Source organism: Hyla sarda, chromosome 2, assembly GCF_029499605.1.
Source record: "Hyla sarda isolate aHylSar1 chromosome 2, aHylSar1.hap1, whole genome shotgun sequence".
In the NCBI taxonomy this organism is placed as follows: domain Eukaryota; kingdom Metazoa; phylum Chordata; class Amphibia; order Anura; family Hylidae; genus Hyla; species Hyla sarda.
In genome coordinates this window covers 31,118,888-31,136,330 of record NC_079190.1, presented here as the reverse complement: position 1 = coordinate 31,136,330, position 17,443 = coordinate 31,118,888, and the positions used below count along the sequence as shown (strand labels likewise).

General features: G+C 44.8%; 1 protein-coding gene across 2 annotated transcripts in view; it reads right to left on the bottom strand.

The window, feature by feature from the left end:
• Positions 1 to 17,443, bottom strand: part of PANX1 (pannexin 1) — a 51,477-nt gene that overhangs the window by 25,295 nt on the left and 8,739 nt on the right. The gene's annotated exons all lie outside the window — the stretch shown is intronic.

Sequence of the window (17,443 nt, the reverse complement as noted above, 5' to 3'; positions counted from 1 at the left end):
TGTTAGTTACCACAATTTAGATTACACTGTGTACATACATTACATTACTTATCCTGTACTGATCCTGAGTTATATCCTGTATTATACTCCAGAGCTGTACTCACTATTCTGCTGGAGAGGTCACTGTGTACATACATTACATTACTTATCCTGTACTGATCCTGAGTTATATCCTGTATTATACTCCAGAGCTGTACTCACTATTCTGCTGGTGAGGTCACTGTGTACATACATTACATTACTTATCCTGTACTGATCCTGAGTTATATCCTGTATTATACCCCAGAGCTGCACTCACTATTCTGCTGGTGGGGTCACTGTGTACATACATTACATTACTTATCCTGTACTGATCCCGAGTTATATCCTGAATTATACCCCAGAGCTGCACTCACTATTCTGCTGGTGGGGTCACTGTACATATAGAGACACAGAAGCTTGTGTATTAGTATTTTGTATATTTGTATAGCAGTCTATAGAGGATTTGCTCTGATAAATGTCTATAGGACGATGTTGTGAATGTTTGGTGACCGGGTGTAGCGGGGAGAATTAATAATACCGCAGAGAATGGAGGACAGAGCCCGGCTTTGTATGTTATATACTGGTATCAGGCAGCGGCTCTGGTTTACAGGGGGAGGACTGAGGGTCCGCACAAGGGACCATTGTATTGATCATGTGACTGCGGCATGGCTTATGGTTTATCACATTATACAGAGTCATCACATCTACATCACTGCAGTACAAGTGACCCCCCCGACCTACGACGGCCCCGACATATGATTAAATCGACATACGATGCTTTTTTAATGTCGGGGCCATCGCATTAAGTGCTATCCGGCAGCGCAAAATGCTTAAGCTGCTGCCGGATATCAGCTTAATGTTCCCTGTGTGGTGCGGTAAGTATTACTTACCCCTCCACGATGCTCCGGGGTGCCCTCCGGGTCCAGCGCTGGTCTTCCGGTGTCTTCTCGGCCCTCTCCGATGACGTCAATACGCTGCTGCGCACGTCATCCAATAGGAATGGAATACGCAGCGGCGTAATGACAGCGCTACGCAGGCCCAGTAAGGCCTTGCGGAAGACAGCGGAGGACGGGAGAAGACAGCAGAGGACCGGAGAAGGCAGTGGAGGACCGGAGAAGACAGAAGAGGACCGGAGAAGACAGCGGAGAGCCCAGCGGAGGCCCGGGGTCACCATCGGGAGCGGCGGGGACACCATCTCGAGCAGCGGGGACACCATCTCGAGCAGCGGGGACAGGTGAGTACAGCTTCCTATACTTTACATTGCACGAATCCCTCAACATACGATGGATTCGACAAACGATGGCTCGTTTGGAACGAATTACCATCGTATGTTGAGGGACCACTTGTACTAATAATTACAATGTCACAGGTTGGCAGAGTTTTCTATACAAATGGACGGCAGAAGGTTTCCAGTACTATATTTGGCCGGCACTAGCTTTCTGCTTCCATAATGTGGTGATCAGCTGATCGCCAGGGGATAGGGACCAATGTAGCGATCAGCTGATCACAAATTCAGTCACTTTAATCAATGTTGGTCAGCTGATCACGTCCAGTTTGTATTAGCTAGAATTTTATTATCAAAAGTATGGCTTTTATAACCGCTATCAGCTAATGGCCACAAGTGCCATCCCTGATGTGATCAGCTGATCCCCACAGAGAATTCTTTATAAAATAAAATCAGCCATTACCGTACAAGATTTTGCCCTCATTTTACATTAGTCTATTTTCTTACTATTACCTTATATAAGTTGGGGATGATCTGACTACCACGTGCTCTTCTCACAGACTCCTGGGGGATTCATTTGTTTTGCAAACATTATAATCCCCGGGGACAGAACCTGCAGTCTGGAATCACAAGGTGACTTATACGCAGCGGCCATTACAATACTGAGCTATTACTGGCCTTGTTAGGACTAAATCTGCAAATCAGACCAGGGGCTAGAGAAGCCTGACATGTGGCTATCATATGTTGGGGGTTAAAGAAACAGGACGTGTGGTGATCAGCTGACTTTGACCTAAAAATGTCATAGCGATAAATGATGAACAAAGCAAATGATGTCCCTCCTGCCCTAACATCTCTAGCTGCTCCATATGATGATCCTATATCCGTGGTCTCAAACTGTGGTCCTCCAGATGTTGCAAAACTTCAACTCCCAGCATGCCCGGACAGGCATTGGCTGTCCGGGCATGCTGGGAGTTGAAGTTTTGCAACAGCTGGAGGCCCACTAGAGATGAAACACTGGTGTAAATCATCAGCCTAGGATGTGTTGTGATTGACCAGAGAAGTAAGGGAGGAATTATCAGTGCGTGTACTACTGGCTAACATCTTAGCTCTGGTGTTGTATGTTGGGAGTTGAAGTTTTGCAACGTCTGGAGGGCCACAATTTCAGACCACTGTCTTATAGCATCTTTAAATATTCCATGAATGTGCCAGACAACCGGCGACGATCCTCCCGTATCCCTGCCAGATGGCGAGCCTGACGTGGAGAACACAGCGTGATGTCTTTGTGAAGATCTGTCCTGTTCGCTGCTTCTATAATAAGATTATATTTAATGAAGAAGCTGCCGGTCACGTGAAAAACATTTGTTCCAATGTTTAATGGAGAACATTTCCATTTTATCATTATTTGTTGTTGTTATAGCGAGACTAAGACAGAAGATCTGATGTACATCATTCTATGGGAGACTCTCCTCCTCCTAGAATGGTGAAGGACCAGTCAGCTGATTATTGGTATCCAAATCTTAAAGGGGTACTCCAGTGAAGGGGAAAAAAAAAAAAGTTTTCAAATCAACCGGTGCCAGAAGGTTATACAGATTTGAAAATTACTTCTATATAAAAAATAGTAATCCTTCCAGTACTCATCAGCTGCTGTATTTTCTTCTAGAGGAAGTTGTGTAGCGCTTTCCTGTCTGAACACTGAACACAGTGCTCTCTGCTGCCAGCTCTGTCCATGTCAGGAACTGTCCAGAGCATAAGCAAATCCTTATAGTGAACCTCTCCTACTCTGGACAATTCCTGACATGGACAGAGCTGGCAGCAGAGAGCACTGTGGTCAGACAAGAAAAGAACTACACAACTTCCTCTGGAGCATAAAGAGTTGAGTATGAAGGATATTCACCACCTTGTAGAACTTGTTCCTAAATGTCTGTAAGTTGTGATCACCTGAAATGATGGACCAACCATTTATTGGGTACGTATTCCTAATGCCATGATCGTTCAGTGTGGTTCCTACATGATACTGCAAATCAATTGCCCAATAGTCCTCAAATAAATAATTTTTTGGGTGTCTACATTCAGGTTGCTCATGGGGTTTCAGTTCTTGGTGGCCTTTATAGAAATAGGGGTCACAGACAATTGCCTTGTTTTCACCACCACCTAGAAGTGGCGCTAGGAATGAACATGGTACAACAAGCAGGTAGGGTACAAATTTTGTCTTAGATATGTTTGTTCTTAGACCTTTATAAATACCCCCCAAGTTATATGCTCTACAGCAGTGGTCTCAAACTGTGGCCCTCCAGATGTTGCAAAACTTCAACTCCCAGCATGCTCGGGCATGCTGGGAGTTGAAGTTTTTCAACAGCTTGAGGCACACTGGTGATGAAACACTAGTGTAAATCATAAGCCCAGGATGTGTTGTGACTGGCCAGAGAAGTAAGGGAGGAATTATCAGTGCATGTACTACTGGCTAACATAGTAACATAGTTCATAAAGTTGAAAAAAGACTAGAATCCACCAAGTATAACCTATATCCCTGAGTCCCTACTGAGTTGATCCAGAGGAAGGCAAAAAAAAAAACTAAAACCTGATAGTAGAGGTAAAAATTCCTTCCCAACTACAATTATGGCATCAGAATAAATCCCTGGATCAATGTTCTGTCCCTATAAATCTAGTATACATAACCAGCGATGTTATTACTCTCCAAAAATGGGAGAGATCTCTGTACTGTCCCCTGATATATTTATACATAGTTATTAGGTCTCCCCTAAGCCTTCTTTTTTCTAAACTAAATAATCCTAATTCTGATAATCTTTCTGGGTACTGTAGTCCTCCCATTCCCCAAATTCCCCTGGTTGCCCGTCTTTGAACCCTCTCCAGCTCCACTATATCTTTCTTGTACACTGGTGCCCAGTACTGTACACAGTATTCTATGTATGGTCTGACCAGTACTGTACACAGTATTCTATGTGTGGTCTGACTAGTGATTTGTACAGAGGTAGAATTATTTCCTTGTCGTGGGCATCTATACCCCTATTGATGGCCCCCATGATTTTATTAGCCTTGGTAGCAGCTGCCCGACACTGGTCACTACAGCTAAAATTTACTATTAACTAAGACCCCCCAGGTCCTTTTCCACATCAGTCGTCCCAAGTGTTCTCCCATTTAACACATAATCCCAGACCGGATTTTTCCTCCCCATGTGCATTACCTTACATTTATCAGTGTTGAACCTCATCTGCCACTTCCCAGCCCAAACCTCCAACCTATCCAGATCCATTTGTAACAGTGCACTGTCCTCTATTGTGTTTACCGCTTTACAGAGTTTAGTATTATCTGCAAAGATTGCTACTTTACTATTCAACCCCTCTACAAGGTCATTAATGAATATATTAAATAGAACAGGACCCAAGACTGTCCCCTGTGGTACCCCACTAGTAACAGTCACCCAATCAGAATAAGTACCATTAATAACCACCCTCTGTTTCCTATTACTGAGCCAGTTACCCACTTACACACATTCTCCCCCAGCCCAAACCTTCTCATGTTATGCACCAACCTTTTAGGAGGCACCGTATTAAATGCTTTGGTAAAATCCAGATATACGACATCCAGCGATTGCCTCTGATCCAGTCTGGAGTTGGCCTCCTCATAAAAGCTGATCAGGTTAGTTTGACAGGACCGATCCCTCATAAAGCCATGCTGATATGAAGTCATACATTTATTTGTATCAATGTACTCCAAAATAGCATCTCTTAGAAAACCCTCAAACAATTTACATACAACGGAGGTTAAACTAACAGGCCTAAAATTCCCGGGATCACCTTTTGACCCCTTTTTAAATATTGGCACCACATTTGCCATGCGCCAGTCCTGGGGAACAGTCCCTGTTACTATAGAGTCCCTGAATATTAAAAATAGGGGTCTGTCTATTACATTACTTAATTCCTTTAGAACACAGGGGTGAATGCCATCTGGACCTGGTGATATGTCTTTTTTTTTATTTTTTGTAGGTGACACTGTACTTCTTCCTGGGTTAGACAGGTTACCTGTACTTCTTCCTGGGTTAGACAGGTGACCTGTACTTCTCCCTGGGTTAGACAGGTGACCTGTACTGGGGAGTTTACCTTATCTGGCTGTATTTCACCTGGCATTTCATTTTTCTCGTTGAATATAGTGGAGAAGAATTTGTTTATTTTATTTTATTTTTTTTTTACATATTTTACGTTTTTCTCTATAGCTTTTCAATGCTTTTTCACTACCGTCCTGTTTTAGTAGTTTAAATGCTTTATTTTTTATCATTTATTGCCCCCTTAACATTTTTATTCATCCAAAACATCTTAGCTCTGGTGTTGTATGCTGGGAGTTGAAGTTCTGCAACATCTGGGGGGCCACAGTTTGAGACCACAGCTCTACAGTCCAACATACTTAAGAACTGTGTTGTAGAGTGACTTTCCAACTAACTCGGCCTTTACACTCCTCAGGTGATAAGTAAGTAACACAAGGCAGTAAGTATCAGTAATGTATTCCCAAGGGCGTGTATTACAGGCACAACATAGGGCATTGTGCCAAGAGTGTGGCATAGACAGTTCCTGGCAGTCAATCAGAAAATCTTGGTATCATTCTTATCTGTACAAGAGAAGGAAAACCATTCAGCCTCAGACCGATGATATCAGAAAACATATCTATAATATATATTACACATATACATACACACACTAGTGGCTGTAAATCAGAGGTAATGAGAATTACCATAATATTACATTATAGCTCGGACACCGCTCCCCCCAACACCGGCAGTGCCCACAGATGTTACCCACGTTACAGACACGGGGCAATGCAGGCCCATACTGCAACTCCATGCAATTTTATATGGATGCACATCATTTTGGTGGCTTGTTTCATCTCAAGCTGTACCATAAAGGTGCCATATGGGTGATCTGTACCGAAGTGACTACATAATAGAGATATATAGGGGCCCACTGAGATCTCAAGAACAGCTCCCCAAATCTCCCCTCTGTATGAAGCACAGGGTGGGCACCTGCTCCATACATTGTCTATTAGAGTGTTGAAGAAATGATAAGTACAGCTCTTGGGTATCTCCGATGCTCCCACAGACAATGCATTGAGCCCGTGCCAACCCTTACAAGCAAAATGGGTATTACATATTTAAAGGGGTACTCCGCTGCTAGACATCTTATCTCCTATCCAGAGGATAGGGGATAAGATGCCTGATCGCAGGGGTCCCGCTGCTGCCCCAACACAGGACCTGGCTTTATAAAACAAACGCTGGGTTCCTGCGGCAGTGATGGTGACATCATGCCACGCCCCCTCCATTCATGTCTATGGGAGGGGGCGGCACGCCCCCTCCCATAGACATAAATGGAGGGGGATTGGCGTGACGTCATGAGGGGCATGGCCGTGATGTCACCATTACCCCCTCCGGCTCAGAGCATTTTGAACAAAATGTTCATAACACTTGAGTACCCCTTTAAGTAAATTTATTTTTTATTTTTTTTTTACTTTAAAGGGGTACTCTGGTGGGAAAAAAAAATTTCTCTCTTTTTTTTTTTTTTTTTTAAATCAACTGGTTTCTTTTTTGTGTTGTCCACAGTGCTGTCTGCTGACACCTGCCCGTATCAGGAACTGTCCAGAGCAGGAGAAGACCCCGCATCATAGTGAAGCCGGGACCCGCCTCTATAGCGCGCGGCACTGATCGTGGTGCCGCGCGCTCAAAGCTGAGCCGCACGGCTAAAAACGAAAGTAAAAGTGCCTGGCTAGCTCAGGGAGCTGTTCGGGATCGCCGCGGTATAATCGCAGCATCCCGAACAGCTGTACTACAGGAGGAGGTCTCTTACCTTCCTTCCTGCAGTCCGATCGCCGATTGAATGCTTCAAGCCTGAGATCCAGGCATGAGCATTCAATCGCCGAAAACACTGATTGATCCATTCCTATGGAGATGGACCAATCAGTGTAAAAGATGAGTTAATGCAATGTTATAGCCCCCCCTATAGGAGCTATAATATTGCATAAGAAAAGTGTAAAAAAAATCATTAACCCTTTCAATTATCCCTTCCCCTAATAAAAGTTTGAATCACCCAGCATTTCCAAGAATAAAAAAAAACTGTGTTAATAAAAATAAACATATGTGGTATCGCCGCGTGCGGAAATGTCTGAATTATAAAAATATACTGCTTTTTAAACCGCACGTTCAATGGCGTACGCACAAAAAAATTCCAAAGTCAAAAATAGCGCATTTTTGATCACTTTTTATACCACAAAAAGTTAATAAAAAGTGATCAAAAAGTCTGATCAGAACAAAAATGGTACCACTAAATGGTACCACAGATCACGGCGCAAAAAATGAGCCTTCATAGCGCCCTGAACACAGAAAAATAAAAAAGTTATAGGGGTCAGAAGATGACCATTTTAAACGTATACATTTTCCTGCATGTATTCATGATTTTTTTCTGAAGTGATACAAATTCAAACCTATGCAAGTAGGGTATTATTTTAACCGTATGGACCTACAGAATAAAGATATGGTATCATTTTTACCGAAAAATGTACTGCGTAAAAACGGAAGCCCCCAAAACTTACAAAATAGTGTATTTTCATCAATTTTGTCGCACATTGATTTTTTTTCCCGTTTCACCGCAGATTTTTGGGTAAAATGACTGATGTCATTACAAAGTAGAATTAGTGACGCAAAAAATAAGCCATCATATAGAATTTTAGGTGAAAATTTTAAAGAGTTATGATTTTTAAAGTTAAGGAGGAAAAATTGAAAATGAAAAAAAAGAAAGAGCCCGGGTCCTTAAGGGGTTAACCACTTAACAACGCAGGAGGTATATTTACGTCCTGCGCCGGCTCCCGCGATATGAAGCGGCACGATCCCGCATCATATTGAGTCGGTCCCGGCGCTCATCAACGGCCGGGACCCGCGGCTAATACCACACATCGCCGATCGCGGCAATGTGCGGTATTAACCCTTTAGAAGCGGCGGTCAAAGCTGACCGCCGCTTCTAAAGTGAAAGTGACCCGGCTGCTCAGTCGGGCTGTTCGGGACCGCCGCAGTGAAATCGCAGCGTCCCGAACAGCTTGCAGGACATCGGGAGGGCCCTTACCTGCCTCCTCGGTGTTCGATCGGCGAATGACTGCTCCGTGCCCGAGATCCAGGCAGGAGCAGTCAAGCGCCGATAACACTGATCCCAGTCGTGTTAATACACACCTGTGATCAGGATGAGAGATCAGTGTGTGCAGTGTTATAGGTCCCTATAACACTGAAAAAAAAAAAATGTACCGTATATACTCGAGTATAAGCCGACCCGAGTATAAGCCGAGACCCCTAATTTCAACCCAAAATCCCAGGAAAAGTTATTGACTCGAGTATAAGCCTAGGGTGGGAAATACATCATCCCCCCCTGTCATCATCCAGACCCGTCATTAACATCCTCATCATCATCACCGCCTGTCATCATCCAGACCCTCATCATCATCACCTGTCATCATCCCCTTGTCATCATCCCCACCCATCCCCCCTTCATCATCCCCTTGTCATCATCCCCACCCCCCTTCATCATCCCCTTGTCATCATCCCCACTCCCATTCATCATCCTCTTGTCATCATCCCCACCCCCCTTCATCATCCCCTTGTCATCATCCCACACATCCCCCCTTCATCATCCCCTTGTCATCATCCCCACCCCCCCTTCATCATCCCCTTGTCATCATCCCCACCCCCCTTCATCATCCTCTTGTCATCATCCCCACCCCCCTTCATCATCCCCTTGTCATCATCCCCACCCCCCTTCATCATCCCCTTGTCATCATCCCCACCCCCCTTCATCATCCCCTTGTCATCATCCCCACCCCCCTTCATCATCCCCTCGTCATCATCCCCACCCCCCTTCATCATCCCACACCCCCCCTTCATCATCCTCTTGTCATCATCCCACCCACCCCCCCTTCATCATCCTCTTCTCATCATCCGCCCTCAGTGGTCTTCAACCTGCGGACCTCCAGAGGTTTCAAAACTACAACTCCCAGCAAGCCCGGGCAGCCATCGGCTGTCCGGGCTTGCTGGGAGTTGTAGTTTTGAAACCTCCGGAGGTCCGCAGGTTGAAGACCACTGCGGCCTTCAACATCATCCAGCCCCCTCTCACCCCCCTTTAGTTCTGAGTACTCACCTCCGCTCGGCGCTGGTCCGGTCCTGCAGGACTGTCCGGTGAGGAGGTGGTCCGGTGGGATAGTGGTTCCGGGCTGCTATCTTCACCGGGGAGGCCTCTTCTCTGCGCTTCCGGCCCGGAATAGAGGCGTTGCCTTGACAATGACGCAGAAGTACGTTGGCAATGAACGTACCTCTGCGTCGTTGTCAAGGCAACGTGACTATTCTGGGGCCAGGCCAGAAGCGCTTAGAAGAGGCCTCCCCGGTGAAGATAACAGCCCGGAACCACTATCCCACCGGACCACCTCCTCACCGGACAGTCCTGCAGCATCGGACCAGCGCCGAGCGGAGGCGAGTACTGTACAGAACTAAAGGGGGTGAGAGGGGGCTGGATGATGTCGAAGGCCGCAGTGGTCTTCAACCTGCGGACCTCCGGAGGTTTCAAAACTACAACTCCCAGCAAGCCCGGACAGCCGATGGCTGCCCGGGCTTGCTGGGAGTTGTAGTTTTGAAACCTCTGGAGGTCCACAGGTTGAAGACCACTGAGGGGGGAGAGTTCACTCGAGTATAAGCCGAGGGGGGTGTTTTCAGCACGAAAAATCGGGCTGAAAAACTCGGCTTATACTCGAGTATATACGGTTAAAAAAAAAAAAAAAAAAAAAAAAGTGTTAATAAAGGTCATTTAACCCCTTCCCTAATAAAAGTTTGAATCACCCCCCTTTTCCCATAAAAAAAATAAAACAGTGTAAAAAAATAAATAAATAAACATATGTGGTATCGCCGCGTGCGTAAATGTCCGAACTATAAAAATATATCATTAATTAAACCGCACGGTCAATGGCGTATGCGCAAAAAAATTCCAAAGTCCAAAAGAGCGCATTTTTGGTCACTTTTTATACCATTAAAAAATTTATAAAAAGTGATCAAAAAGTCCGATCAAAACAAAAATCATACCGATAAAAACTTCAGATCACGGCGCAAAAAATGAGTCCTCATACCGCCCGGTACGTGGAAAAAAAAAAAAGTTATAGGGTCAGAAGATGACATTTTTAAACGTATACATTTTCCTGCATGTAGTAATGATTTTTTCCAGAAGTGCGACAAAATCAAACCTATATAAGTAGGGTATCATTTTAACCGTATTGACCTACAGAATAATGAAAAGGTGTCATTTTTACCGAAATATGCACTGCGTAGAAACGGAAGCCCCCAAAAGTTACAAAATGGCGTTTTTTCTTCGATTTTGTCGCACAATGATTTTTTTTTCCGTTTCGCCGTGCATTTTTGGGTAAAATGACTAATGTCACTGCAAAGTAGAATTGGTGACGCAAAAAATAAGCCATAATATGGATTTTTAGGTGGAAAATTGAAAGGGTTATGATTTTTAAAAGGTAAGGAGGAAAAAACGAAAGTGCAAAAACGGAAAAACCCTGAGTCCTTAAGGGGTTAAAGCATTATAAGCAAATCTTGTTCTCACTTGGAATTTTCTTGCGATATATTATGTTAAAAAAAAAAATGTATTTAATTTTTTTTACGAACTTTATAACAGACATATTTTGAGCTGTAGGACGTCTGTTTAAGGCTTAAAAAAAATAAAAATAAAATAAAAACCTGTGCATAAATATAACTTAAAATGTCTCTTTGATACAGAAAAAAAACATGTACATGATCAGGTCAGGTCTTCCTCCATTGAATGTAAACAGGAATGGTTCAATACACTGACAGCAAGCAGAGATGCTAATAGTGAGGATCATCTACTGGATTGGGGAGATTTATCAAAACCTGTGCAGAGGAAGAGTGGTGCAGTTGCCCATAGCAACCAATCAGATTGCTTCTGTCATTTTCCACAGGCCTCTAAAGAGGCCTGTGGAAAATGAAAGAAGCAATCTGATTGGTTGCTATGGGCAACTGCACCACTCTTCCCCTGCACAGGTTTTGATAAATCTCCCCCCCCCCCCCCCCCCCCGATATGTTTTTTTTTTTTTTTTTTTTTAAGCTGCCCTTTAAATATGAATGATTGAATGACCTCCACAGGGATGAACTGAGCAGCAGACCTGCCGGTGTGGGCAGATAACACACTGGTGCCGCCGGTATGGCCACTTGTCAAGTTCGGATAGAGCCGTGAAATGCCGACAATGTACTGATCACATAGATACGGGGCGCGGCTCCAAGGCTGCACCCACTGTGACAGGAAAACACTAAAACAGCACGTGGCCTGGGGAGTAACACCTGACAAGACTCCGGGGGCCAAGAAAAAGGCCATGAAATGTGGAACCTCATAGTCCGGCAAGACTGGGCAGAGACCACCCATTATCAGCAGGTTCTATGGGCACTTTGTATTGGCTTTGCCCCCTCATGCCAACCCGGTAATACAGAATATTATATCTGCCACCTATCAAGTTCCTGTAATGGGGATGGGAGAATTTGCACAAGATAGGACATAGATGTCTAACGGGTGAGGGGCCCCGGCATCAGAAGGGCCGAGAAGTCGGTCAGAAGATTCCTCCAAGAGCCCACTATTACCAAGGTTATCGGACTTTATGGATACACCTGTACACAGAGGACTCACTTAATCCCCATTAAAGGGGTACTCCGGTGAAAACCTTTTTTCTTTTAAATCAACTGGTAGCAGAAAGTTAAACATATTTGTAAATTACTTCTATTAAAAAATCTTAATCCTTCCTGTACTTATAAGCTGCTGAATACTACAGAGGAAATTCTTTTCTTTTTGGAATGCTCTCTGATGACATCACAAGCACAGTGCTCTCTGCTGACGTTATTATAATAATAATAACGCTTTATTTATTGTTGTCCTTAGTGGGATTTGAACCCAAGTCCCCAGCACTGCAAGGCAGCAGTGCTAACCACTGAGCCACCATGCTGCCCTTAGCATACATCTGCTATGCATGGTTACTAAAATGGACAGATATGTCAGCAGAGAGCACTGTGCGCGTGATGTCATCAGTGTTCCAAAAAGAAAGGAATTTCCTCTGTAGCATTCAGCAGCTAATAAGTACTGGAAGGATTAAGATTTTTTAATAGAAGTAATTTACAAATATGTTTAACTTTCTGCCACCAGTTGATTTAAAAGAAAAAAGGTTTTCACCGGAGTACCCCTTTAATGTCAGATTGAAGTCTTTAAGGTTAAAGGGGTACTCCGGTGGAAAACATTTTGTTTTTAAATCAACTGGTGCCAGAAAGTTAAAACAGATTTGTAAATGACTTCTATTAAAAAAAAATATTTATCCTTCCAGTACTTATTAGCAGCTGTATGCTACAAAGGAAATTATTTGCTTTTTTAATTTCTTTTTTTTTGTCTTGTCCACAGTGCTCTCTGCTGACACCTGATGCCCGTATCAGGAACTGTCCCGAGCAGGAGAAAATCCCCATAGCAACCCTATGCTGCTATGGACAGTTCCTGACACGGACAGAGGGGTCAGCAGAGAGCACTGTGGACAAGACAAAAAAGAAATTCAAAAAGAAAAGCATTTGCTCTGTAGCATACAGCAGCTAAAAAGTACTGGAAGGGTAAAGATTTTTTTATAGAAGTCATCTACAAATCTGTTTAACTTTCTGGCACCAGTTGATTTAAAAAAAAAAAAAAGTGTTCTTCACCGGAGTACCCCTTTAAGTCAATGGGCAGTACCCATAATCAGCTTAAAAATGGGTACTTCAGTTTGGAATTTTTTTTTAATCAACTGGTGCCAAAAAAGCTAAAACAGATTTGTAAATTACTTCTATTTAAAAATCTTAATCCTTCCAGTACTTATCAGCTGCTGTATGCTCCAGATGAAGTGGTGTGGTTCTTTTCTGTCTGACCACAATGCTCTCTGCTGCCACCTCTGCCCAAGTCAGGAATTGTCCAGAATAGGAGCAAATCCCCATAGCAAACCTCTCCTGCTCTGGACGGTTCCTGACATGGACAGAGGTGTCAGCAGAGAGCACTGTGGTCAGACTGGAAAGAATTACACAACTTCCCCTGGAGCATACAGCAGCTGATAAGTACTGGAAGGATTAAGATTTTCAAATCTGTATAACCTTTTTGGCACCGGTTGATTTTAAAACATTTGTTTTTCACCGGAGTACCCCTTTAATTCTGGGCGTGTAGGCCTAGAAAAGGGGAACGCCGTTAAAACGTACAATGGCTGCACCCTGTTTTATTGTGAAGCGGAAGCTCACGGAACGGTCATATAAACCCTACACTGTACCAGCTAAAGTACTACAATGCTCAGCAAGTTCTCCCAGTGCAGTCCTTTACTGAAGAACAGAACCTGATCCCATCAGAATGAAGGAAAACCTTCCGACGGGATCCAGGACTAAATTGCCGATTGAAATACCATGTGACTGCTCCATGATCACCGACCATACAGATGGTTCTCTGAAGATCCCACCATGGAAAGGCCCAACTGGCCCATCTGAAAAAAATCAGAATACTCATGGCGCAGACAGACCACCTATGGCCCCCACACTGACCCCCTCACCCCATACCTCAATATCCGCTGCTCCGTCATCCCAGGAATTGGTGAGAAGTAACAGGAGGTCACTGCCAGGCTGCCCCTCACCCTAAACTGTCTGGAACATCTTGAAGATTTTGTATTTTTGCACCAATCTTTCCCACCCTAAAGTAAACACCCCGTGTTCATATACACTAGAGCAGTGGTCTTCAACCTGCGGACCTCCAGATGTTGCAAAACTACAACTCCCAGCATGCCCGGACAGCCGTTGGCTGTCCGGGCATGCTGGGAGTTGTAGTTTTGCAACATCTGGAGGTCCGCAGGGTGAAGACCACTGCACTAGAGAACAATAGAGGGGATGGGATCCTCTTGGACAGAGCAGACAGCAGTTACAAAGAGCGTCTCCTGCTCTGGAGGACCCGTCCTGTCCTGCATCATACAGAAAACCCACTGATGTGACCGGACACTGTAAGGTGCATTCACGCCACGTTTTTTGCAATACAGCTCATCCTCAAAACCTGACTAAACTGTATCAAAAAGTGTGTACAAATTTTAACCCATATACGGTTGAAAAACTTAAACTGTGTGAAAAATGATGTCCGGTTGCATCCGTTTTTTAACCCCTTAAGGACCGGGGTTTTTCCCGTTTTTGCATTTTCGTTTTTTCTTCCTTGCCTTTAAAAAATCATAACTCTTTCAATTTTGCACCTAAAAATCCATACGAGGGCTTATTTTTTGCGCCACCAATTCTACTTTGTAATGGCGTCAGTCATTTTGCCCAAAAATCTACAGTGAAACGGAAAAAAAAAATCATTGTGCGACAAAATTGAAAAAAAAAAAACATTGTTTTGGGGGCTTCCGTTTCTACGCAGTATATTTTTCGGTAAAAATGACACCTTATCTTTATTCTGTAGGTCCATAGGGTTAAAATGATACCCTACTTACCGTATATACTCGAGTATAAGCCGACCCGAGTATAAGCCGAGACCCCTAATTTCAACCCAAAATCCCAGGAAAAGTTATTGACTCGAGTATAAGCCTAGGGTGGGAAGTACATCAACCCCACCCTGTCATCATCCAGACCCGTCATTAACATCCTCATCATCATCACCGCCTGTCATCATCCAGACCCTCATCATCATCACCTGTCATCATCCCCTTGTCATCATCCCCACCCCCCTTCATCATCCCCACCCCCCTTCATCATCCCCTTGTCATCATCCCCACCCCCCTTCATCATCCCCTTGTAATCATCCCACACCCCCCCCCTTCATCATCCCCTTGTCATCATCCCCACCCCCCTTCATCATCCCCACCCCCCTTCATCATCCCCTTATCATCCCACACCCCCCCTTCATCATCCTCTTGTCATCATCCGCCCTCAGTGGTCTTCAACCTGCGGACCTCCAGAGGTTTCAAAACTACAACTCCCAGCAAGCCCGGGCAGCCATCGGCGGCCTTCGACATCATCAAGCCCCCTCTCACCCCCCTTTAGTTCTGAGTACTCGCCTCCGCTCGGTGCTGGTCCGGTCCTGCAGGACTGTCCGGTGAGGAGGTCGTCCGGTGGGATAGTGGTTCCGGGCTGCTATCTTCACCGGGGACGCCTCTTCTCCGCGCTTCCGGCCCGGAATAGAGGCGTTGCCTTGACAATGACGCAGAAGTACGTTGGTAATGAACGTACCTCTGCGTCGTCGTCAAGGCAACGTGACTATTCTGGGGCCAGGCCCGAAGCGCTTAGAAGAGGCCTCCCCGGTGAAGATAGCAGCCCGGAACCACTATCCCACCGGACCACCTCCTCTCCGGACAGTCCTGCAGCACCGGACCAGCGCCGAGCGGAGGTGAGTACTGTACAGAACTAAAGGGGGGTGAGAGGGGGCTGGATGATGTTGAAGGCCGCAGTGGTCTTCAACCTGCGGACCTCCGGAGGTTTCAAAACTACAACTCCCAGCAAGCCCGGACAGCCGATGGCTGCCCGGGCTTGCTGGGAGTTGTAGTTTTGAAACCTCTGGAGGTCCGCAGGTTGAAGACCACTGCGGGTGGGGGAGTTCACTGGAGTATAAGCCGAGGGGGGTGTTTTCAGCACGAAAAATCGTGCTGAAAAACTCGGCTTATACTCGAGTATATACGGTATATAGATTTGATTTTGTCGTACTTCTGGAAAAAATCATAACTACATGCAGGAAAATTAATACGTTTAAAATTGGCATTTTCTGACCCCTATAACTTTTTTACTTTTCCGTGTATGGGGCGGTATGAGGGCTCATTTTTTGCGCCGTGATCGGAAGTTTTTATTGGTGCCATTTTTGTTTTGATCAGACTTTTTGATCACTTTTTATTCATTTTTTAATGGTATAAAAAGTGACCAAAAATGTGCTTTTTTGGACTTTGGAATTTTTTTGCGCGCACGCCATTGACTGCGCGGTTTAATTATATATTTTAATAGTTCGGACATTTACGCACGCGGAGATACCACATGTTTATTTTTCTCATAGCCCCGCCCCCTCATGACATCACACCCCACCCCCTCAATGCAAGTCTATGGGAGGGGGCGTGGCATCCATCAGGCCCCCTCCCATAGACTTGCATTGAGGGGACGGGGTGTGATGTCATGAGGGGCAGGGCTGTGAGGTCATGAGGGGCGGGGCTAAGATGTAATGAGCTCCCGGCGCCGACTCCAGCATTCGGAACAGTTTGCGGGATTTCCTGTATTTCCTTGTATTTCCTGTTTGAGTTTTCTTCTTTTGCCTACAAATCCTATAATTCCATTTTCCTCCCTCCCACACATCAGCCACCCCACCCACTGAAACATAAATGAGCTGCATCCATTCAAAAGACCTGTGGTTTTCAATCAAGGTGCCTACAGCTGTTGCATTAGTTGCAGATTGCTCTCTCCACCCATTGAAGCAGACAGGCTCCCTGTCATCAGCTGACTAGTGAATCAGGTCTTGGCCGCATTGCAACCTGGGAAAAATCCGAGACAACAGTCATTGTGTATGCTGGTAAAAATAAATATTGGGGTGAAAATCACAGAAGAATTGTGAGAAAACCGTCACACACAGGAACAGACACTATATTATGAACTACACTAACTTTACAGCCCCTGCAGCATAGTCAAATAAAAAAAAAAAAAAAAAAAAAATCCTGGAAAACCCCTTTAATTTGAGGCAGAATTCCGCAAGCGGAAATTCTGCCATGTGAATAGACCCTTAGGCCGCGTTCACACATCGTAATTTCCATAAATTCCGCTGCAGCAGAGTCTTATTGAATTCAACGAGATTCTGCTGCGTTGTGCACACGGCGGAATTTCTGCACCAGATGTTTTTGCCGTGGAAACTTCAATTTCCTTGTCCGCAGAAAGAATGAACCTGTCCATTCTTTCTGCAGACTCCACATTGAATATATGGCGGTCTATGAGACGGCACATTCCCGTGCGGTCCTAGAGCCAGCATAACACGCAGTCTGCAGAATATCCACAGAGATTTTTCCATGCGGACATTCTGAGGTGTGAACACAGATCATCACTAGAGCTCAGAGCAGGGGGATCATATATATGGTTAAAAAAAATAAAAAGTTCCACCAAGGATG